Consider the following 26,036-nt stretch of genomic DNA (forward strand, 5'->3'; position numbering starts at 1 on the left):
ACCACTGGGATTGTTCCATGGTTTTTAACCCATTCTTTCGATGTAGACCACCCCTTCTATCTTAGGAAAACCTTCTTAAAGTACAGATAACTTGAAAGCAGATACTGTTTTGCATGAATAACAAACATTTCATTTGTTTTAATGCCCAAATAGCAATAATCCAAATCTGCATTGTTTGACCTCTGGAATTCTAATATCTCTGGAAATCCTGGAATGTATATTCTACAGATATGTAATGTTTCTTGTCATCTCAGCAACCTTCGGCTGCCCCTAAGCAGGTCACCTCTCAGCCTCTTTCCTATTCTCCCAGTGTAGAAGCAAACACAAGACCTTCCCCCCAAGCACAGCTAGTTAGAGCCTTTAACGTTTAGCACAGTGTGACTAAAACCTGTGGATGACAAAGCAGAAATAAACACTTGATCTGTGCATTATACTGAACACTAGATATGACTGCCCTGGGCCATCCCAACCCCCCAAATCCCCTTACCAGTTCTCATCCTTCAGCCGCTGAGCTTGAGGGACCAACGAGGCCGCTCACGGTGGCAGTGACATTCCACCCACACTTCTCACAGTCAGGCTACTCAGTGTGTGTAGGGCTTCCTTTCTAGGGAGCGTGGTTATTTCTCCCATAGCTACAATAAGTACCCTGCGCCAGTTAAAATATAGAATAGAAAAAGGAACAATGCCACAAAGCAAGCTCATTATTAAACTCTGTTATCATGTAGAGCACTTGAGCTCAAATGCCAAAATCTCCATTCCAGAATAGGACCCTGGCTTTTCCATGCATAGATCCAAAAAGTAAATAGAGACTTTACCTGAAGGAACAACATAGTTGTCTCTCAGACAGAAACAGGAACACTGCTGGCGATTGTAGCATAGCAGTCCCTTTCCACACACTTCTAATCCAGGGTATAAAAACTGTCAAAAAATAGTGGACCTTTTTCCTAGCTTGAGTTTCCTGCAATGAAAGGATTATCCAGTTTAATCTTAAAAAGAAGCCTATGAAGTGGGCATTATTTCCCCATTTTACAGAAGAGGAGACTGGTCTGAGAAAGTCCAGTAATTTTAGCCACCGTCACCCAGGCCCATCTGACTCTAACACCTTGACAGACAGCTAATAAGAATGTGGCAGTGGTAATGACACGGGAAGTGAGGCTTAGCTAGAAGGAAGAGAAGGGACCCAGACAAGGGCCACAGGAAGACACCAAAGGAACAGCCTGCCTATGGCAGGACCTGCACACTCCATCGTCATACCTGCATCTGGGAGAGATGGCATAACTCATGCCACCAGCATCCTTGACTTCCTGGCTTGAGTTAGTGCTGGCACGCTAATTAGTTCAAGTTGCCTCTTGAGTCATGAATATTTGGCATTTAAGATTTATTCATCCTTTGTAACACACTCATTTTCTGAAATCTCTTTTAAAAAATTTTATTGGTTCGTGTCGAAGAAGCCTGAAGTCAAACCTCTAAAGTCATTTACCCTGCTATATGAAGGCAGCCAATACTATTATCATTTTAGAGCCCAGTTTATGTCTTCCGTCATTGCTATTGGCATACACTGATTAGAGAGTCTCCAGAGACAGGCCACCAGAATGTAATTTAATCACATGCATTTCAAGCATTTGTAGTGCAGCAGCAACTGCACTCATCCACAACTATGACTGTGAACCTCTCAACAGAGTTAACTAACAATATCTCAAATAAAGAAGTAGGACCTAAAATTCAAGCCATAATTTTATCATAAAGAGAGACAAATGAGAAAAACACAATAATTGCCCTTATATAGAAAACTCCTCTTACAAATGATTCTATTTAACAAATCCAAATTTTGGATGATGTATACAATACCAATAACAAGCCAATTCAATATATCTAAATTAAAATAATATTTTGACACTTGTTTTGACTTTGTAATGAGGTTATTAAAAAACTCCAAAAGTTCTGGAGAGCTATTGTTAAATAAACTTAACACTATTGAATTTTACACTTTAAAGATAGTTAACATGGTAAATTTTATGTTATGTGTTTTTCACAACATATAATTTTTTTTTCCCCTCCGAGATGGAGTCTTGTTCTGTCGCCCAGGCTGGAGTGCAGTGGTGCGATCTCTGCTCACTGCAACCTCTCCCTCCTGGGCTCAAGCAATTCTCCTGCCTTAGCCTCCCAAGTAGCTAGAATTACAGGCACCCACCACCACACCCAGCTAATTTTTGTATTTTCAGTAGAGACGGGATTTCACCATGTTGGCCAGGCCAGTTTTGAACTCCTGACCTCAAATGATGTGCCCGCCTTGGCCTCCCAAAAGTGCTGGAATTACAGGCATGAGCCACTGTGCCTGGACTAAAAAATGTTTAAGTTAAAAAAAAGTAAATTGAAAAAACTCTAAGCTCTAAAATTAAAATTAATTAAAATGAAATTACAGTAATATTTCATGGATTAAATAGTAATAATCATATCAAATGATGATAATGATAGTTTAAAAGGATTGGTTTGAGGATGTTACAAGTTGTTATGTTGGGTAATGTGTAAGTATTATCATTAAATTAGGTTATAGGCATTTTTGTTTAAAAGGTGGAGATAAAAATAACATTTAACAAATATTTCCATTAAATTTGTTGAAAAAGTAAAGTTAATTATTTAAAAGTATATGCTGCTTGTGCTTAAAATTTACATGCTAGAAAAGCTTTTTCTCCAGAGACATTGAATAATGTATTTTTATTATGCTAGGGTCTCAGTGAGGAGGAGCTCATTGAAGATAAATGCAAAGTATACAGAGCTCTGAGGGAGCAATAATGATTTTTGTAAAATTTTGTAAACAACATATGAATACTTTAAATCCTAAATATTTAGGATCTTAAATACTAAATATTTAATTAGGATTTATTGGTTGTGAGACCATATGGTCAATGAAATTTAACCAATGACCACAGGGGTCACAATAGCTTATCCTACTTTCACAGTTAGCAAATTCTCCTATTTTCCAAATTAATTATTTAAAAGATTATATAATGATAGAGACAGCGTTGTTATAAGCTGTAAACAAATGGACTAACATAATTTTCTGAAAATTAAAATTCCAAGGACTATTTTGAAGATTAAAACCCCCTTGTGCCATACTAATAAATAATAATTTATTGTTAATAATTTAATGTTATTATTAAATATAACATTAATAATAATTTTTTTTTTTTTTTTTTTTTTTTTTGAGACGGAGTCTTGCTCTGTCGCCCAGGCTGGAGTGCAGTGGCCGGATCTCAGCTCACTGCAAGCTCCGCCTCCCGGGTTCACGCCATTCTCCTGCCTCAGCCTCCCGAGTAGCTGGGACTACAGGCGTCCGCCACATCGTCCGGCTAGTTTTTTGTTATTTTTTAGTAGAGACGGGGTTTCACCATGTTAGCCAGGATGGTCTCGATCTCCTGACCTCGTGATCCACCCGTCTCGACCTCCCAAAGTGCTGGGATTACAGGCTTGAGCCACCGCGCCCGGCCAACATTAATAATTATTAAATAAATTATATAAATTAAATAAATATTATTTAATGTTAAATAAGAATTTAGTGTTATTATTGCAAAGTTTGTTACAGGGCTCTTCCTTAGTTGAGGTCTCATGATTACTCAGTCAACTCCATACAGTAATAGAGTAGTAGTCATGTTCTGAACAAACTCTTATGCTATTTCCTTTGTTTTTAATAACTGTGGATTAATACCTGAGAAAACTTGTTTGGCCCAGTTGCAGCCCAAACACAAAGAAAGAAGGCAAGCAGGAAAGATGACATAGATTCATCAAAAATGACCTTCATAAAAGGAAACTGAGTTACAAGATTCATAAAATTTTAATATGCCAAATATTGAATCTATCAAGTAAAAAGATATATAATTTGATTCTGTTTTCTAAAACTGGATTAACTAATTCATTTAACACTTATCGCTAGTAAAAAATATTTAGACCTGCATCTAAAATTAATCTGCCCTTGATGTAGCTGCAGTTCATTCTGTTTCCTCTGACAGGGCATTGGCGTGAAAAGAATGGAAACATCAAAAGGAAAACGGACAACTTTCATGAACAAAGTAGAATTCCTTGGAAATGTGGAGCAGGTTGACATTATGTGGTGAGAAATTAATACATTTCGCAAAGATTCTTGGCCTAATCGTTCCAGGAAAGCATGTGCTAGTACATTGGTACTTGGCTGAGGGAAATGTTGTAGAAAATAGACATCTAAATACCTTAACACAGCGGTCCCCCCTTTTTGGCACCAGGGACCAGTTTCATGGAGTTTTTCCATGGAGGAACAGGGATCGAGGAGGGAGGGTGGGAGGGTGGGTTTGGGATGAAGCTGTTCCAACTAAGATCATCAGGCTTTAGATTCTCATAAGGAGCTGTGCAATCTAGGTCCCTCGCATGCGCAGTTCACAATAGGGTTTGCTCTCCTGCTGCTGATCCTACAGGAGGCAGAGCTCAGGTGGTAATGCTTGCCAGCCGAGGCTCACCTCCTGCTGTGCAGCTGGTTCCTAACAGACCATGGTCCAGTACCCATCCTCGGCCCAGGGGTTGGGGATCCCTGCCTTAACATGTAATCCTATCTCTCTCTCTTTTTTTTTTTTTTTTTTTTTTGACACAGAGTCTCACTCTGTCACCCAGGCTGAGTGCAGCGGTGCGATCATGGCTCACTGCAGCCTCCATCTCCTAGGCTCAGGCAATCCTGCCTCAGCCTCCTGAGTACTGGAACTATAGGTCCCACCATGCCTGGCTAATTTTTGATTTTTTTTTTTGGTAAAGACACTATGTTGTTCAGCTGGTCTTGAACTCCTGGACACAACTGACCCTCCTGGCTTGGCCTCCCAAAGTGCTGAGATTACAGGCATGAGCCAGTATACCTGGCCATCCTCTTTTTAAATTTGAACTAAATATATACTTTCTACAGAAAAAGTCAAAAATACAAATAAGGAAAATATTTAAATAACTAACTAAAAAGAATCACACTATCCCAAACCAACCACTATTAACATACATTAGTGATGTGATTTGTATCACTATAGATTACTTTTGTCTGATCTAGAATTTCATATAACTCTCTATGTATACTCTTTAGGTCTGATTTTTTTCACTTAACATAATACTTGAGATTCTTTCATGTTTTGCATGCATTAGTAGTGTGTTCCTTTTAATGCTGAGTAGCACTCTATTGTACAAATATACCACAATTTGTCTATCCATTTTCCTAATGAACACCTAAGCTGCTTCCAGTTTGGAGCTGTTATGAATGAAATGTTATGAACAGGTGTTTACATGGACATGTGTTTTTATTTCTCCAGTAAATATCTGGGAATGAAATCATTGTGTCATATTAGGTAAGAGTATGTTCACTTATTAGAAAATACTAAACTATTTCCTAAATGGTGGTAGTGTTTCACACTCTTAGCAGCAGTGTATAGCGTGTCTGCTGTTTGACATTCTTACCAACATTTGCTAGTAGTTTTTTAAATTTTAGCCATTCTAATGGGTAGGTACGGTATCTTACTGTGGCTTTGAATTTGCATTTTTCTGTGACCAATGATGCTTAGCACCTCTTATGTGAAATAACAAGAAATGTTTTTACATGGTTTTTGTATAGTATTTGGTCAAATCTTTTTTCCCAATTTTTTTATTGAACTGTTTATCTTTTAAATATTGAATTATAAGAGGTCTTTATATCTTGGATCTAATCTTTCCAGACCGATAAATTGCAAATATTTTCTCCCTGTGACTTATGTTCTCAGTTTAATGGCATTTTTCAATTTCTCATTACAGTGATGGATTTAGTGTGGAGTGTGTGTGTGTGTGTGTAGTCTATAATCACACTGAGGAAGAATACATCTATTCTTATTTTCTGGAAATTTTTATTAGGAATGAGGGTTGATTTCGTAAAAGGCTTTTCTAGCATCCTTGTAAAATTATATGATGTTTCTTTCTCCACCAATTAAAATGGCAGATTATATCAGTAGATTTCCTAATATTCCTAATATTAACTAACATTCTTACATTGTTAGTATAAATTCTACTCAGTCTATTACTTTCTTAATGAAGTATCAAAGTTGCTCAGTTTATATTTTATTTAGAAGTTTTTCATTAATATTTATAAGTAATATTTATCTATTGGCTTCTTTTTTGTGTTACATTTAACAAAATTGAGTCATAGATGTTATACTTGTTTTGTAAAAATAATGTATACTTTAAAAATTTTTCTCAGTAATTTATATAGCATAGACACTAATTGGGCTCTGAAGTTTATAAAATTATTCTTCAAAACCATCTGGCTCTGCTGCTTTTTTTTTTTTTACATTGTAGTTCCTTGATAACTCTTCTATTTCTTCTACACAAGTGGGTCTATTTAAGCTTTCTATTTTTACTGAGGTCAGTTTTGGTAAACTATCTCTTCCTAAGAAAATATTCACTTTATCTGAGTTTTCAATTTTGTTTGCATAAAGGTGTACAGAGTAGCATCATGTGATTTAAAAAATTTTTTCTGGCCAGGCATGGTGGCTCACGCCTGTAATCCCAGCACTTTGGGAGGCCGAGGCGGGTGGATCACAAGGTCAGGAGTTCAAGACCAGCCTGACCAACATGGTGAAACCCTGTCTCTACTAAAAATACAAAAATTAGCCATGTCTAATGCAGGTGGTACCCACCTGTAATTCCAGCTACTCAGGAGGATGAAGCAGGAGAATCGCTTGAACTCAGGAGGCAGAGGCTGCAGTGAGCCGAGATCACGCCACTGCACTCCAGCCTGGGCGACAGAGGGCGACTTCGTCTTAAAAAAATTTTTTTCTCAGTATTAATCATCATTTCCACTTGTCATTTATTATTTCATATTTTTCTCCTTATTTCTTGAATAAATTTGCTATTAATAGTAACGTGTTTGTTAATTTTTCCAAGGACCCAGAATTTTGGCCTATTGGATTGATACACTTTTCTATTCTCTACCTTATTAATTTCTTTTTTTATCATTAGTATTTGCCTCCTTGTGCTTTTTTGGGGTGTCTTTTGTTTTATTTCTAGCTTTTTGAGTTGAAAACTTTATTTTTACTTTTTATAAGACTTGCTGTGCTTTTTGGTGCATAGATATTTGTAACTTACCTCTTCATAATGAATTACAGCTTTTAGTATTAGAAGGTGTCCTATGTCTCATTTAATTTTTATTACCCAGAATTCTACTTTATCTGATACAAGAGTCAGAACATCTGCTTTTTTATTATTTCCACCTGACTGTGTCTTTATCTGTTGTGTCTTTGTCCATGCCTTTAGTTTCAGCTTTTCAATGCCATGTTTTGGCCATATTTCTTGTACACAGGCTAATGTTGGCTTTTCCTTCATAAGCCAACTTTAAAATGTTTTTATTTTAATAGACAAGCAAAGCATTTTCATCTTTATTGATATAATGGATATACTTGGTCTCAAGTGGATCATTTCATACTTTATATGTGCCATGTATATTATGCTGTTTCTTTGGTGTGTTTATTATTTTTTTAAAATTTTCTGGTAGTAGGAAGCTTTGTATTTTTATTCTGTTGGCTATCTTTACGTGTACACTTTTTACTATGCTCTTAAGCCCCTTATTTTCTTACTTAACATTTTACTGTCTGGGAAGCCAATTCAAATGATATCCTTTGACTCCCACTTGCTACCTACACAGCAGTCAAGAGTAGTCTATTTTCCCCTTTCTCTCTGCATTTACTTCCTAGTCATTTAGTTGCATTATTTCTACTTTGTCAGAACATACAATATCTACACATTATTTTTCCAAACCTGCCTTCACTTTCTGCTTTAATCTTATCTCTACAATTAAATATAGTAAATGCTTACTATTTTTCATTTTGTTGATGTTTCCATGGTTATCTCTAGGCTGGAGGATACATTCATTACATTCCTCAAGAGGGGCTCATGTGGACAATATTGTCTTAATTTCCCCCTCTTCTTTCCTTCTTCCCCTGCCTGCCACACTTTATGTAGTTATCTAATTTCCCCATATGTAATGTTTCTCTGAGGCTGTCACCTTTGGTCACTTCCAAACTCCTTCCCTATAGTTGGTGTTGTGAATTACTAAGTCCCAGATCTCTGTTGAGTATTTCACCGTTAGTGTTGGACTTTCTCATTGTAAGGGTGATTTTGTTTATGCCTCATCCATGTCCTCTGTCCCTCTCTCCTCTTTTACTTTCAGACCCCTAGGTCTCCTTTCCTCACTTCACACACCCATGGGTTTGTAGCAATAATGCAAGCTCTGTTGGAAGTTTTTCATTTCTCTAGCTACAGGAAATACAAAGTTCATGGTAGTCTCTGCCTCCTGGTTAATGCTAAAAGTGTGGCTCTTGTGAGGTTTTATTTGCACCCATTGATCTTATGATCTGGGGAGAGGATATGAGAGGAGAGTTGGATTTAGGCAGCTATCATTATCTTCCAATCTTTCTCTAGACTGTTAGATCATTGATTTGTAGTCTTGCTTTTTTTCTAATGATTGTCCTTGTAATCATTGCTGTGTTTCATCCACAAGGTTTGATGTTTGTTTATTTATGTATTTATTTTTAGTTTTTGAGATGGAGTCTTGCTCTGTTGCCCAGGCTGGAGTGTAGTGGCAAGTTCTCAGTTCACTGCAGCCTCTGCCTCCTGGGTGCAAGCGATTCTCCTGCCTTAGCCTCCTGAGTAGCTGGGATTACAGGTGTGTGCCACCACGCCTGGCTAATTTTTGTATTTTTAGTAGAGACAGGGTTTCACCATGTTGGTCAGGCTGGTCTCGAACTCCTGACCTTGGTTATCTGCCAGCTTTGGCCTTTTAAAGTGCTGGAATCACAGGCATGAGCCATAGCACCTGACTGGTGTTTATTTTTGTTACAATTTAGTTCAACATATTTTCTAATAACCATTACGATTTCATCCCAGATCCATGAATTATTTATAAGTGAATTATTTTTAAATTTCCAGACATATGGTGAGTTTCTAGTTATCTCTATGTGATTGGCTTCCAGCCTAATTCCACAATGATCACAGAACCTTTCTTCTGTTTTTAATTCTTTGAAATTTGTTGAGACGTCATGACCCAGCTTGTGGACAATTTTGGTAAATTTTCTATGCTTACTATAGTTGTCAGTACCCGTGTTTTATAATGTCAATTTTTCTAAATTATTTTGTTCAAATCTATAACTTTACTGATTTGTAAACTATTTGTTCTGTCTGGTACTGAGAGAGGCTTATTAAAATATCCCACTCTGATTACAAAGTTGTTTTTCCTGTATTTCTTTGTTTTATATATCATGAGATTACCTTATTAAATACATTCAAATTTAGAACATTTGTGTCTTTCTGGTGAACTAAACCGTTTAGTATTACAGAGTTATAAGTTATTACTAATGTTTTTTGCCTTTAAGTACATTTGGTCTAGTATGAATATAACTAAAGTAACTTTATTTGGATAATATTTGCATGCTATTCCTTTTCCATGGTTTTACTTTCAATCTTTCTAATATGCTGATCTATTCAGTATTTCTTCTAACCAGTGTATCGTTAGACTTGGTTTTTTTATTCTTTATGAAAATATCTGTCCTTTAATTTACATTCAATTATATTACATGACATTTTAAATCTATTATCTTACTTTTTGCTTTCAATTGGTTACATCTAAATAATTATTTTCCTTTTCTTACCGTTCTCGTAGCAATTGTTACTATCCTTTATTCATTGTCTTAGAAGTTATACTAATCTTTTACCTGTGATCTTTAAGGTTATAAAATGTATCCTTGACTTATTGAAGTCTAACATATATTGATACTTCTGTCTCTTCCCAAATAAGGTAGAAGCCTTAGAATTCCTTCATTTACTCTTTCTTTCTATTTATTGTGGTTTATTTTAATTCTATATGTACTTAAAGTGTTAAAAGATACAACTTTTGGTTATATGGTCAATTTTAGCTCATATGTACCTACCTATATCAGTCTTCCAAGAATCTAGCAGGAGTGTCTGATGTTGACAGCTTCTCTGTTTTTCTTTGTCCAATACCTATTTATGCCACCATTCATTTTTGAACTTTATTTTAATTGGGTATAAAATTTGAACTCAGTAGTTATTTTCTCTCAGCAATTCAAGGAGTCAATTGGCTTTCGTTGTTGGTTTTGAGAAAGCAGCTGTCAGTTCTATTGTTGTCCTTTAGAGGTAATATGTCCTTTTCCATTCGGCTGCTTTGAGTGTTTTTTATCTTTTTCATTTTTTTGAGGTTTTATTATTATACCTCTATGTGTAGCTTTCTTTTAATTTACTCTGCCAGAGTTTGTAGGGCTTCTTTAATTTGTAGTTTTCTGCTCTTGATCATATTTAGAAAATTTCCAACCATCAATTTTTCAAATAGTACCTAAATTCTTTCTGGGGTTCTATTCAACATATTTCTTATGCCCTTACAGTTTTTCTTTTTGTATATTTCATTCTTTGGTCTCACTATGCTTCAGACTGATAATTTCTTTATTTCTTTTGACCTATCATTTAGTTTGGTATTTCTCTCTCCAGTGAATCTGTTGTTAATCACATTGATTTAATTCTGAATTTCAAATAATGATTTTTATAGTTATAGAATTTCATTTTTATCTTTACTATTTGCAATCCTCTGCGAGAGTTCTTAAACTGTTCTCTATTTTAATAAATATATTTGGCATGATTGTTTAAAAGTCTGTGTCTGGTGACATGGTTACCTGGATAATCTATGAACTTTTTCTTATTTTTATTCCCAGTTTCCTAAAATTTATTTTACTTTTAATTTTTTATTTTTAAAAAATTTCCACAGGTTATTGGGGAAACAGGTGGTGTTTGGTTACATGAAAAAGTTCTTTAGTGGTGATTGCATGAGATTTTGGTGTACCCATCACCCAAGGGGTATACACTACACTCAATATGTAGTCTTCTACCACTCACCCCCTTCCCACCCTTGCCCCCTAAGTCCCAAAGTCCATCGTGTCATTCTTATGCCATTGCATCCTCATAGCTTAGCTCCCAGTTATGCATGAGAACATGCAATATTTGGTTTTCCACTCCTGAGTTACTTCAGTTAGAATATTAGTCTCCAATTCTCATCCAGGTTGCTGTGAATGCCATTAATTCATTTTTTTACTGGCTGAGTAGTATTCCATCATCTATATATGCCATAGTTTCTTTATCCACTCATTGATTGATGGGCTTTGGGTTGGTTTCACCCTTTTGCAATTGTGAATTGTGGTGCTGTAAACATGCATGTGCAAGTATATTTCTTGTATAATGACTTCTATTCCTCTGGATAGATACCCAGTAGTGGTATCGCTGGATCAAATGGTATTTCTACTTTTAGTTCTTTAAGAAATCTCCACAATGTTTTCCATAGTGGTTGCACTAGTTTACATTTCTGCCAGCAGTGTAGAAGTGTTTTCTGTTCACTGCATCCACACCAACATCTACTGTTTTTTGATTTTTTTGATTATGGCCATTTTTGCAGGAGTAAAGTGGTGTCACATTGTGGTTTTGATCTGCATTTCCCTAATCATTACTGATGTTGAGCATTTTTCCATATGTTTGTTGGGCATTTGTATATTTTATTTTGAGAATTGACTGTTAGTGCCCTTAGCCCACTTTTTTATGGAATTTTTTTTCTTGCTAATTTGTTTGAGTTTGTTGTAGATTCTGGATATTAGTCTGATGTGTATGTCAGATGTATAGATTGTGAAGATTTTGTCCCACTCTGTGGGCTATCTTTTTACTGTGCTGACTGTTCCTTTTCCTGTGCAGAAACTCTTTCGTGTAATTAAATCCTAGCAATTTAGCTTTGTTTTTATTGCATTTGCTTTTGGGTTCTTGGTCATGAAAGCCTTGCCCAAGCCAATGTCTAGAAGGATTTTTTCAAAGTTATCTTCTAGAATTTTTATAGTTTCAGATTTAAGTTCTTGATATATCTTGAATTAATTTTTGTATAAGGTGAGACATGAGGATCCAGTTTCATTCTCCTACATGTGGCTTGCCAATTATCCCAGCACCATTTGTTGAAAAGAGTGTCCTTCCCCCACTTTATGCTTTTGTTTGCTTCATCAAAGAGCAGTTGGCTGTAAGTATATAGCTTTATTTCTGGAGTTTCTATTCTGTTCCATTGGTCTATGTGCCTATTTTTATACCAGTACCATGTGGTTTTGGTGACTATGGCCTTATAGTATAGTTTGAAATCAGGTAATGTGATACCTGCAGATTTCTTCTTTTTGTTTAGTCTTTCTTTGGTTATGTGGGCTCTTTTTGGTTCCATATGAATTTTAGGATTTTTTTTTTTGGTTCTGTGAAGAATGATGGTAGTATTTTGATGGGAGTTGCATTGAATTTGTTGATTGCTTTTGGGCGTATGGTTATTTTCACAATATTGACTCTTCCCATCCATGAGCATGGGATGTGTTTCCACTTGTTTGTGTCATCTATGATTTCTTTCAACAGTGCTCTGTACTTTTCCTTATACAGGTCTTTTGCCTCTTTAGTTATCTATTTTATTTTTATTTATTATTATTTATTGCATTTATTTTCTAAGCATTTTTTTTTTTTTTTTTGCAGCTACTGTAAAAGGGGTTGAGTTCTTGATTGATTCTCTGCTTGGTTGCTCTTGGTGTATAAGAGAGCTACTGATTTGCATACATTAATTTTGTCATGGCCTCCATGGTTAGATCTGTTATCTTACCACCTCCCATTCCCCTTGTCTGCATCTATCACGCTACCCTTTCTAACTCCCCTTCAGCCACATTGAGTTCTTTGCTGAACCTTCACTAGGACAATTACACACCTGCCTCAGAGCCTTTCCACTTGTAGTTTCTGTCAGAAGCATTTTCCCTCAAGATACCTGTATGGCTTTCTTCTTCGATTCTTTTAAGTTTTGGCTCAAATGACAAGTTATCAAAGAGGACTTCCTAGGTGACCTTATTCAAATCAGCACACACTGCATCATTCATTATCTGATCTCATTGCTTTGCTCTATTTTTTATTCTTGGCATTTATCACCTCTTGACATACATGATTATCTGTTTGTCTCCCCCACCTAAATGCACCTCCACTGGAATAGTGACATGGTCTGTTTTTGTTCAGAGTTGTATGCCCACCACTTGGAAAAGCACCTGGCACACAATAAGCCTCAATAACTATTTATTGAATACATTTTAAAAACAGGGATAATTTGAGCTAGTCATGAAAACATGGCCAGAAAATTTACTAATTTACATTCATCAAATTTTATTACACTAAGTAGATTAAAGCAATAGAGCCCAGTGTTAATTAATTTTCTACTTCCCCCCAAAAATCAAAATAATAAACAAGTTGATGAGGAAAAAAAAACTAATAATGACTTAGCAGATTTGGGAAAACGGAACAGTGAAAAAGAGACCTACACCTGGTGGACATCGGAGCTCCTGAAAAGTATGGGCCACTGTGATGCTCACCTGCTAATTAACTAATATTGTGAGCTCCAGCTTGAACCCTTATAATTTACCCAGCAGATAAATTACAGAAAACAAGTTGTAGTGATTGGTCCAAGAGAAGGCAGGTCATACCCATCACCAAAAAATATACTAAAAGAGAACCCCTCCATACCAGCCAACAATAAGCATATTTTATTTTGTATGCCAGGGTGTAAAATGAAAGGAATGGGTAATTGATGCAATTTTTGTTTTTCCTTTTATCCCACATTAAAAGTCTTCATTTAAAAGGAAAATCATTTTAGTTTGCTGTAGTTTTGCAATTATATGGGACTTATTTCTTTGGAGATGATTATTGGAGGACCTAACATACCACACATGAAACTGTTTTCTACTCATACAAATAAATGGAGATTTTGTAAGACAAGAAATACATGTGGGGTTAGATTGCCATCTAGATTTATCTTTCTTAAAATACAGTTTCCTTACTCTAAAATGTATAATGCCTGTGTAATGTCTCGGCCTTATTTATCTGACATAAAAGTAGTTCTCTTTTCTTTCTTTTCAGTATCACTCTTAAGAAATCTCCTAAACTCAGTATGAAGTACTAGGGTAATAGCACCTAACAAAAGCGTTATGGGACAAAGGGGCACGAGGATTTGTCTAATGACAGAATAAATTCTTGTCATCTAAGTTCATTTTATTTTAACTTCTAAAGGAGATTAGTGTCTCAACACTTTAATAAATGTTTTAAGTGAAGTTGTAGGTGTGCATATAATTCATTGCAGTGCATTTCATCCTACTGCAGGATGTTGAAAATTTTGGTTAAGCTAGAAGTACTCCAAATGCAATAGATATTTACATTTCAGTAACTTTGAGTCAAGTGTTAATACAATACTCCTAATGGAAACAGAAAAGCAAGACATAAAATATCAACACAAGAAAGCTCCTAAGATATAAAAATATATTCCTAGTGCTAAAATTTTCTCTGAGAATTGAGAAAACAGTCAATCACAGTTTTTTTTCTGTCTGCATCATAGTGACTATAATAAAAGGATAACATTTATTTTAATTATCATCTGTGGAATATTCACATATACCTATAATAATCTAAATAATGGTTTCTGTGCATACAATAGTGTATATTATTCTGAGAACAAACTCTGTCCTATACTCTGTCATTCTTATGTGCTCTTGAAAGACCCCTAAGAGGCTCCTAACCTTTATTGGGAAAAAAAATCTATAAGAGATCCCCAGAGGATTCTCAAAACAGAACAGAGAAAAAGAGGGATAAGAGTTGCAAAGATTTCTAAAGCCTGGAGAAAAATAAGTCAGTGTCATAAAATCAATGAGCTGACAAGACTAAAACTTTTATTTCTCTCTGTTGAGTCCCAATGCTAGGTTAGCTTTTGTATTGTAACTCTTGAGCTAGGTAGAAAGGATCCTGGAAATGCTAAAATACAAATATAGTAGTCCCCTCTATTCCAAGGGGGATACATTCCAAGATCCCCAGTGAATGTCTAAAAACTCAGATAGTACCAGCCCTATATATACTTTTTTTCTTATACATATATACCTATGATAAAGTTTAGTTTATCGTAATTAAGCAGAGTAAGAGATTAACAATCATAAAATAGAACAATTATAACAATATATTATAATACAAGTTATGTGAATGTGGTCTCTCTCTCTTCCTCAAAATATATTATCGAATTGCACCCACCTATTTTCAGACTACACTGAAACCACAGAAAATAAAACCATGTATAAGTGGGGACTACTGTAAGTGTAATTTCAGAATACTTCATAGATTCTCCAAATGTAATTTCTACCTGTAAATTCAAGGTTGACTTTGATAATGTCACATGAAAATATGCCACGCTTCCTGGAAATAATTTTGTGTTTGCAATATTCACTTTCAAATAAATTTCATTCCACATGTCTCTGCACTGTTTGCAACTCTATGTTATTAGTGCAGTTTGAAGACCAGAGATTTAAAGAACTTCACATTTTCTGGGACTCCTTTAATGTCAGCAGAGTGAAACCCAATTAGAACTTGGATATAGGGGGTGGAAGATGTAAATATAGGTGGCATATTTGTTTCCTCCTGAAACCCCATCAAAACAACAGTAAATGTACATATTTAAAGGGATAAACACTCAGATTATGTAAGGAGGGAAGAGGAAACACCGAATATATCACATTTGTTTCTAGGCATATCCATATTAAAAGAAAACTCCTAGCCCATGAGAGTATTGTACATAAGAATGGTCAACATATTTTGGGCAGAATGAAGGCAGCTAATGAAGCAGTAATTGACATAGCAGAGGCTGAAGCTCCTTAAAGCATGGGAAGTGATTGTGTTTTTGAGCCAGGACAGAGAGCGGTGGGGAGGACTCCTATTTTTTCCTTAAGTCTTTTAGCACCACATACTTTATAGAAATGTATTAACTTCATGAAAGTAAAAACTAATGTATTAAATTTAAATTAAAGGAAATTATTGGAAAGATAATAGCACTTCTCATGGAATATGAAGGATTCAAAAAAATATCTGTGGGTATGTTACTGTGCTAGTCAGTAGTGCTTTTTGATCAACTATTTCCTTGTTGTCCCCCAGTATAGCCATATGGTTTGTACTTCATACCCCCACCATATGGTTAGGTAGGGCAATTTAACCAACCACTCCTGGTTAATGATTTATGAATGGAAGTGGTAAGTGGCATTTCTGGACCAGAGCATTTAATTATTGGTAAGAGACCCTTCAGAGTGCGTTCATTTCCCTCTGACATGGGAGCAACAACATGGAAGAAGGTCTGCTCCGCACATCAGGGTCCCTACATGATCGCGATGATCCAGTCCTCAACTGATCCCTTATAGATACAAACAAGTACAAGAAATAAACCTGTATTATTTAAACTGCTGTGATTTGGAGGTTATTTGCTACTATTAACCATCCTAATAATGTTGGCCATCCTAATACAATTAGGCATATAGCTGGACCTATGGGACAGTCAGAATCAGAGACTCTCTGTCTGAGTTCCCATTTCTCTTTTCTGTGAACATGCAGCAGCAAGGTAGTTGTCAGTAGCTCCCAGGCTTCACATCTTACATCATCTGTCTGAAGACAGGCACCAACTTTCTTCCTCATTTTTAGGTCAGAAACTGGGGAAACACTTATTGCTGTGGCTGCTCTCCTGAGCCAATAAAGGGAGATCAGTGGTTTAGAGTCAGGAAATGACAGATAAGAGCATGTAAGAATCATGTAACCACATGATTGGGAAGAGAGTAAGGCATATCCCCAAAATGGCAGAGTAATGTTTCCAGAAGTTGCTGAACAGACAAAATAATGGACATCTACTACAAGTTACTGTGAATTTAATTTACACCTCCTTAATCTTTTGGTGTTTAAATAAAAATATTTAACATCTATCACATAATCTTTGATTACTTTCACAGTTTCACAGTGCATCATTCATGAAACATAATCAGTGACCACTCTAGATGGCTATGTGGAATGATATGTAGTGTTTCAACAAGCGTGCTCCTTCATGCTTCCTTGTATTTGGCACAACATGGAATGCCCTTATCTCATTGCCTATGTACCCAAGTCTACTCATTCCTAGAGACTCAACTCGAATGTTACTACCTCTGAGAACCTCCCCAGAGACAGTGTGCCTTAGTGTAAAGGGTTCAAGCTTTGGACTCAGAAAGATGCAGGCTGAACAGCCATTGTACCATTTACTAGCATGTAAACTTGGTCAATTTACTAATCTCTTAGAAGTCTAATTTCAACATCTGTAACATGATAATAATAACAAATTAACAAGATTTTATAGATTAGAAATAACAGCATGCATGTATAGGTCCCAGAACATAGTCTGTAATAGCTAGAAAATATATATTCTATATCTCATATTATATTATAGTGCAATTTTCTACAGGTATACTTGTCTTTTACAGTAGTCTTCAAGTTTCCTGGATAAGTACCATGTTTTACTCATCTTCAGTGAGTACAGCTGTTTCTAGCACATTAGAATTGGGGAGTTAAAACCAGTTCTGCTTGCTGATTCTTACCCTAGAGACACTGCTTTAATTGATGTGGGATGCAGCCAGGGCATTGGTGTTTTAAAATGCCAGCTTCCCTTGTGGTGTTAATGTGCAGCCAGAATTGAGAATCACAGTCCTAGGTGCTCAGATATTTGTTGAATGAATGTTGTTTGTTCTACAAGGCATTTCTAAGGCTCTACTAAATGTTTCGCTTATATAAAACTTTTACCTTTAACTTTAGGGAAAGCCTATAATCTTAGCAAAGGTGACATTTAATGAGATATATTACTCTGATGCACACTGGAAGAAACAAATGTAATAGACAAGGAGCTCAAGGCTCAACAAGGTTGATTATTACTGTTGACTATTCCCTTTTCGTCTCATGTGGAGACATTATGCTTCATCTCTAAGCAAGCTGCCCCTGGATAACCAGTAGCGTGTGAGTAGCACGGGCTTCAAAATGAGAACTGCCTATCTTAAAAAGTGGGGAGCAAAGGATACTGAAGACATGTTTGTCTTTTCTTTTCTCAAATTTCTGTTTATAAGTTTTAAATTTCTAGCTAGGTTTATGGTTGTATATTTCCTCCACTATGAAAATATGCCGAATAATAAATATCTATTCTGTTTGACAGAGCAGATAATATCTTTCCTCCCTCTAGGCATACTCCTGAAATGTGAAATGAATAAACAAATATATATCTCCACTAAATTGATATATTTGATATATAAATTGATATGAATTGATATAAATTGATATGAATTGATATAAATTGATATATATATCTCAGCTGTTTATAGCATTAAATGATAACATTGAATTTGCATTTCTTTTAAAGATGCATGGGGATTTATGCTGTTTCTTAGTTTTTAATTAAAGTGTACAATTGATAGTGAAGATTTGCAGCAGCTCCAAGTATTGCCCATTAAATAACATTTGTTGTCAAAGGAGTATTTATTACTATGGTTAATAAGGAAAATGGATTTTAGAAAACTCTAAACTCTATAATGGCTTTCCATTCTTTTCTTTCCTTTTTGTCTTTGATGTTCTTTAAGCAAGTATCTAATATACCACAGTGTCACCATGACTTATAACGATTTGAAATTACAAAGAAAATCCAAGAACAAGAACAACTTCTTAATCCCTTCCAGACCTTATGCCTCATCTGCAAGCAGCCACCAGTGGATAACTAGTAGTGTATAAATAGCGTGGTTTGACAAAAAATTAGAATTATTTCAAAAAGGATAGTTTCAAAATGATCGAATCTGGATGCTAACTTACATTATTTGAAATACTCAATTTTTAAACTAATTGCACGTAATTGTTTTGACGACTCAATTTAATGGATTTCCATATTTTATTTTAAAACATGTAGCTATCCTTAACTATCATTGAGACATAGATTATTATTTCTTTGAACCTCAGCTTCCAGGATTGAACAGTGAAGAATTAAAAAATAGTTGAATTTCAGATTCCTTAAATTTCACCAGTTCTTTGTCTTAAAAAAACGCACTGGTTAAATAAAAGGCAAAATAAAAACAACAAAAAAACACAACTTAAAAATTATCAATCAATGCTTTTTTATTCTAATTAAATTGTTGGCCAAGTTTTTTTGTGTGTGTGTGTGCAATGCCCATAGGCAACTGTTACAGCTAATGTCCATGTTTGTTTCACCTTTTAGTTAGCTATTACTGAGAGTAGTTGTTATCAAAGTTCTCCAGAGACTACTGGAGCCCCCAAGACCCTTTGAAGAGTACATAAGGTCACAATTATATTTATAATAATACTAAACTGCTTTTTGCCTTGCTTGCTCTTATTATATCCCAAGTGCACAGTGGAGTTTCCCAGAGGCTATGTGATGCATGATATTACAACAGATTAAACGCCGAAGCAGAGACAAGATCCAGTTGCATCTACTAAATCAGAGATTTGTAGAAAAAGAACAACAATGCTACTTTTGATTCTGAACATTTTTTGTTTGAGAAATAAAGCTATATTTCTTTTTTTTTTTTTTTTTTTTTTTTTTTTTTGAGACGGAGTCTCACGCTGTCGCCCAGGCTGGAGTACAGTGGCGCGATCTCGGCTCACTGCAAGCTCCGCCTCCCGGGTTCCCGCCATTCTCCTGCCTCAGCCTCCTGAGTAGCTGGGACTACAGGCGCCCGCCACCGCGCCCGGCTAATTTTTTGTATTTTTAGTAGAGACGGGGTTTCACTGTGGTCTCGATCTCCTGACCTTGTGATCCGCCCGCCTCGGCCTCCCAAAGTGCTGGGATTACAGGCTTGAGCCACCGCGCCCGGCCATAAAGCTATATTTCATAAGAAGTATGCTGTTTATAAGAACATAAATATTGTATAATGGGTTTAATTATTTTTAAGTTAAAATCATTTTTAAATGTATTGATTTTAATTTCTAATATTTCAATATCAATAGATACAACCTATATAAATAAAAACTCTGTGGGCCCTTAAAATTTTTTTAAGAGTACGAAAGGGTTCTCAGATAAAAGTTTGAAATCTTTTGACTTAAAATATTGTAAATCGGGGTGTGTCATATAATATCTTTATACTTATGCATAACATTTTCAAAACAGTTACTCAATCCAGGCAGTGGATTGTCCCTGCCTTCTGCATGCCAAACCTATGTCATCTAGGCTTGCTGCCTTTCCTTCTACAAACATTAATTCACATGGACTAGGTGTGAACTCCCTGAGAGCAGGAACCATGGAGTCGCACACTAACAGTTACTGAATGAATAAATAAGTTGATGTCATTCAAAGCACAGTGTGCAATACATCAGTTCTGAACTCTTTTAAAGATAATAACTTTAAAAATAACAAATACATACATAAAAATCCCAATATTGGTTAAAGTCAACTCCTTTTGTGACACAGCACCCTACCAGACAGCTGATATGGCTGGAGAAAGGCACAAAAGAATGCTGACTAGTCCCACTTGAAATTTATGAGAATTAATTTGAATTGTGTCCTCAAGGGAACCTGGCAATCATACTATATTTCCTTAGATGACAATTAAATACCTTCTCCTGTCTCCTCAAATATGCAACATCTGTTCCCCATCCCTACTCTCAGCTGATGACTCAGTTTCCTATTTCACCGCAACTATTGCCTACAAGTCCCTTCTCTTCTCTACTCTGTATCATAGACAGAGTGATTGTACCCCACTAAGGCCAATGCTTTCACTAGAGCCCATCCCTCTTTCTTACTCAAGGACATCATCCAGAAATTCCTCCTTGATCAATTGTCTCCACCAAAAATTCCTATCAGCATAAAAATCGGCTGAAATTCCTCCAGTATTACAGTTTCTTTTCTCCTGGTCCCATCCCTGACCAGCTATAACTCCACCTTTCTGCCCCCCTCTATAATGTAACTTCCTTCAAGGTTGTTGATATTTACCACTTCAGATTCATTTCCTCCCATTTTCTCTTAACCTCTCTTCAGGCAAGCTTTTCTTCCATTTTTTAAAAAAATCAGTATAACAGTGACATCCACACTGCTAAATCTAATGGTTAATTCTCAGCTCTTCTCTCACTTGACCTTTCAGATATATTTGACACAACTGATAACAATTAATCCAGGAATAAAGAAACTTGTCCTAACTCAAAACCCCTCGTAAGTCTGGAATATTTGGGCCTTCCTTGATCTGTATATATTAGGCATTTAATTTACATTAGATACATGAATAATAATTAAAAGTATCACTAAAATATGTTGAAACATTACTATCAATATTAACAATTTTACTATAAATTGATATCCTCAAAACCTCTTGGTTCAAAAAGTAAATAGATTTATCTGTAGATATAATGTCTTGAGAGCATTGTTTATTTATTGGATTGTACCATATTCACTTTTAAAAAAACTCCAGCTGTGTCTCAGCATCAAGATAAATTGTGCATCTCCTGAGAAATTACTTTGACTATGTCCTGTGGTCCCTGTGAATTGTGTACCTAACCAGGTTTACTTTTTTTTTTTTTTTAAATGTCTCCTTAGAATCAAATTAACAGCTCAGTCATTAACTAATAAGTAACTTATTAGGTTAAACATATTGTGATCACTATAAACTCCAATGTATGTCTCATATTTATTCTTTCCTTGCCATTATTAACCACTATAATTTTGGTATATTTTCTATATTCTCACAAGCCACCTTTCATTCATTCCAGAATAAGGCAGGGTATAAATAAATAGGCAAGCCACTAAATAAATGCATATGCACATACATATATATGCACAAACATAAACAGAACAGACTAAAAGGGAAAATGCCTAAAGATTAAAGATGGCTTATCTGTGTTTCAGTGTCAAAGAAAAATCTGAGAGAAGGTTGTGAAAATTGGTATCAGTACGAAACAAGAATGGCATTTGTTACTTATTTTCCAGGGTCAGTTCAGAAATAAGGAGGATCCTTCTTTAAAAGATTTCTGGGGATTGGGCACCAAGATGGCCGAATAGGAGCAGCTCCAGCATCCAGCTCCCAGTGTGAGTGACAGAGAAGACGGGTGATTTCTGCATTTCCAACTGAGGTACCAGGTTCATCTCAATGGGGTGTGTCCAACAGTCAGTGCAGGACAGTGGGTGCAGCCCAGTGAACGAGAGCTGAAGCAGGGCGAGGCATTGCCTCACCCGGGAAGCAAAAGGGGGAAGGGAATTCCTTTTCCTAGCCAAGGGAAACCGTGACACACATCACCTGGAAAATCAGGTCACTCCCACCCTAATACTGAGCTTTACCAAGGGTCTTAGCAAACGGCACACCAGGAGATTATATCCTGTGCCTGGCTCGGAGGGTCACACACCCACGGAGCCTCCCTCATTGCTAGCATAGCAGTCTGAGATCTAACTGCAAGGCAGCAGCAAGGCTGGGGGAGGGGTGCCCACCATTGCTAAGGCTTAGGCAGGTAAATAAAGTGGCGGGAAGCTTGAACTGAGTGGAGCCCACCGCAGCTCAAGGAGGCCTGCCTGCCTCTGTAGACTCCACTTCTGCGGACAGGGTATAGCTAAACAAAAAGCAACAGAAACCTCTGCAGATGTAAATGTCCCTGTCTGACAGCTTCGAAGACAGTAGTGATTCTCCCAGCACAGAGGTTGAGATCTGAGAATGGACAAGCCTGCTCAAGTGGGTCCCTGACCCCTGAGTAGCCTAACTGGGAGACATCCTTCACTAGGGGCAGACTGACAACTCACACCTCACATGGCTGGGTACACCTCTGAGATGAAGCTTCCAGAGGAACAATCAGACAGCAACACTTGCTGTTCAGCAATATTCTCTCTTCTGCAGCCTCTGCTGCTGATACCCAGGCAAAAAGGGTCTGGAGTGGACCTCAAGCAAACTCCAACAGACCTGAAGCTGAGGGTCCTGATTGTTAGAAGGAAAACTAACAAACAGAAAGGACATCCACACCAAAACCCCATCTGTATGACACCATCATCAAAGACCAAAGGTAGATAAAACCACAAAGATGGGGAAAAAGCAGGGCAGAAAAGCTGAAAATTCAAAAAATCAGAGTGTCTGTCCCCCTCCAAAGGAATGCAGCTCCTCGCCAGCAATGGAACAAAGCTGGATGGAAAATGACTTTGATGAGTTGAGAGAAGGCGGCTTCAGTCGATCAAACTTCTAAGAGCTAAAGGAGGAACTATGAACCCAGCGCAAAGAAATGAAAAACCTTGAAAAAAGATTTGATGAATGGATAACTAGAATAACCAATGCAGAGAAGTCCTTAAATGACCTGATAGAGATGAAAACCATGACACGAGAACTACATGACAAATGCACAAGCTTCAGTAACAGACTCGATCAACTGGAAGAAAAAGTATCAGTGATGGAAGATCAAAAAAATGAAATGAAGCGAGAAGAGAAGTTTAGAGAAGAAAGAGTAAAAAGGAAATGAACAAAGCCCCCAAGAAATATGCGATTCTGTGAAAAGACAAAATCTACGTTTGATTGGTGTACCTGAAAGTGATGGGGAGAATGGAACCAATTTGGAAAACACTCGCAGGATATTATCCAGGAGAACTTCCCCAACCTAGCAAGGCAGGCCAACATTGAAATTCAGGAAATACAGAGAATGCCACAAAGATACCCCTGAGAAGAGCAACTCCAAGACACATAATTGTCAGATTCACCAAAGTTGAAATGAAGGAAAAAATGTTAAGGGCAGCCAGAGAGAAAGGTTGGGTTACCCCCAAAGGGAATCCCATCAGACTAACAGCGGATCTCTTGGCAGAAACCCAACAAGACAGAAGAGAGTTGGGGGTCAATATTCAACATTCTTAAAGAAAAGAATTTTCAACCCAGAATTTTCATATCCAGCCACACTAAGTTTCATAAGTGAAGGAGAAATAAAATCCTTTACAGACAAGCAAATGCTGAGCGATTTTGTCATCACCAGGCCTGCCTTACAAGAGCTCCTGAAGGAAGCACTAAACATGGAAAGGCACAAACGGTACCAGCTACTGCAAAAACATGCCAAATTGTAAACACCATTGATGCTATAAAGAAACTGCATCAATTAACAGGCGAAATAACCAGCTAGCATCATAGTGACAGGATCAAATTCACACATAACAATATTAACCTTAAATGTAAATAAGCTAAATGCCTCAATTAAAAGACACAGGCTGGCAAACTGGGTAAAGAGTCAAGACCCATCAATGTGCTATATTCAGGAGACCCATCTCACGTGCAGAGACACACGTAGGCTCAAAATAAAGGGATGGAGGAAGATCTACCAAGCAAATGGAAAAAAAAAAAAGGCAGGGGTTGCAATTCTAGTCTCTGATAAAACAGACTTTAAGCCAGCAAAGATCAAGGGAGACAAAGAAGGCCATTACATAATGGTAAAGGGATCAATTCAATAAGAAGAGCTAACTATCCTAAATATATATGCACCCAATACAGAAGCACCCAGATTCATAAAGCAAGTCCTTAGAGACTTACAAAGAGACTTAGACTCCCACACAATAATAATGGGAGACGTTAACACCCTACTGTCAACATTAGACAGATCAACAAGACAGAAAGTTAACAAGGATATCCAGGAATTGAACTCAACTCTGCACCAAGCAGACCTAATAGACATCCACAGAACTCTCCACCCCAAATCAACAGAATATATATTCTTCTCAGCACCACATCGCACTTATTCCAAAATTGACCACATAGTTGGAAGAAAAGTACTCCTCAGCAAATGTAAAAGAACAGAAATTATAACAAACTGTCTCTCAGGCCGGGCGCGGTGGCTCAAGCATGTAATCCTAGCACTTTGGGAGGCCGAGACGGGCGGATCACGAGGTCAGGAGATCGAGACCATCCTGGCTAAAACGGTGAAACCCCGTCTCTACTAAAAAATACAAAAAACTAGCCGGGCGAGGTGGCGGGTGCCTGTAGTCCCAGCTACTCGGGAGGCTGAGGCAGGAGAATGGCATGAACTCGGGAGACGGAGCTTGCAGTGAGCAGAGATCCGGCCACTGCACTCCAGCCTGGGCAACAGAGCGAGACTCCGTCTCAAAAAAAAAAAAAAAAAAAAAACCAAAAAACTGTCTCTCAGACCACAGTGCAATCAAACTAGAACTCAGGACTAAGAAACTCAATCAAAACCACTCAACTACATGGAAACTGAACAACCTGCTCCTGAATGACTACTGGGTACATAACGAAATGAAGGCAGAAATAAAGATGTTCTTTGAAACCAGTGAGAACAAAGATACAACATACCAGAATCTCTGGGACACATTTAAAGCAGTGTGTAGAGGGAAATTTATAGCACTAAATACCCACAAGAGAAAGCTGGAAAGATCTAAAATTGACACCCTAACATCACAATTAACAGAACTAGAGAATCAAGAGCAAACACATTCAAAAGCTAGCAGAAGGCAAGAAATAACTAAGATCAGAGCAGAACTGAAGGACATAGAGACACAAAAAACCCTTCAAAAAATCAATGAATCCAGGAGCTGGTTTTTTTGAAAAGATCAACAAAATTGACAGACCACTAGCAAGACTAATAAAGAAGAAAAGAGAGAAGAATCAAATAGACACAATAAAAAATGATAAAGGGGATATCACCACTGACCCCACAGAAATACAAACTACCATCAGAGAATACTATAAACACTTCTACGCAAATAAACTAGAAAACCTAGAAGAAATGGATAAATTCCTGGACGCTTACACTCTCCCAAGACTAAACCAGGAAGAAGTTGAATCCCTGAATAGACCAATAGCAGGCTCTGAAATTGAGGAAATAATTAATAGCCTATCAAGCAAAAAAAGTCCAGGACCAGATGGATTCACAGCCGAATTCTACCAGAGGTACAAGGAGGAGCTTGTACCATTCCTTCTGAAACTATTCCAATCAATAGAAAAAGAGGGAATTCTCCCTAACTCATTTTATGAGGCCAACATCATCCTGATACCAAAGCCTGGCAGAGACACAACAAAAAAAGAATTTTAGACCAATATCCCTGATGAACATCGATGCAAGAATCCTCAATAAAATACTGGCAAAACGGATCCAGCAGCACATCAAAAAGCTTATCCACCATGATCAAGTGG

At 36.8% G+C, this 26,036-nt stretch overlaps 1 long non-coding RNA gene across 1 annotated transcript in view; it reads left to right on the forward strand.

Moving 5' to 3' along the window:
- LOC135968269 (uncharacterized) overlaps positions 1-23,353 on the forward strand; it is a 60,222-nt gene extending 36,869 nt beyond the window's left edge. Inside the window, exons 3-4 of the long non-coding RNA XR_010582913.2 lie at positions 4,008-4,108; positions 21,866-23,353. This is a non-coding gene — a long non-coding RNA (uncharacterized lncRNA). The remainder of the gene's footprint in view (positions 1-4,007; positions 4,109-21,865) is intronic.
- Positions 23,354-26,036: the final 2,683 nt, after the last annotated feature.

This window comes from Macaca fascicularis, chromosome 18 (assembly GCF_037993035.2).
Source record: "Macaca fascicularis isolate 582-1 chromosome 18, T2T-MFA8v1.1".
NCBI classification, from domain to species: Eukaryota; Metazoa; Chordata; class Mammalia; order Primates; family Cercopithecidae; genus Macaca; species Macaca fascicularis.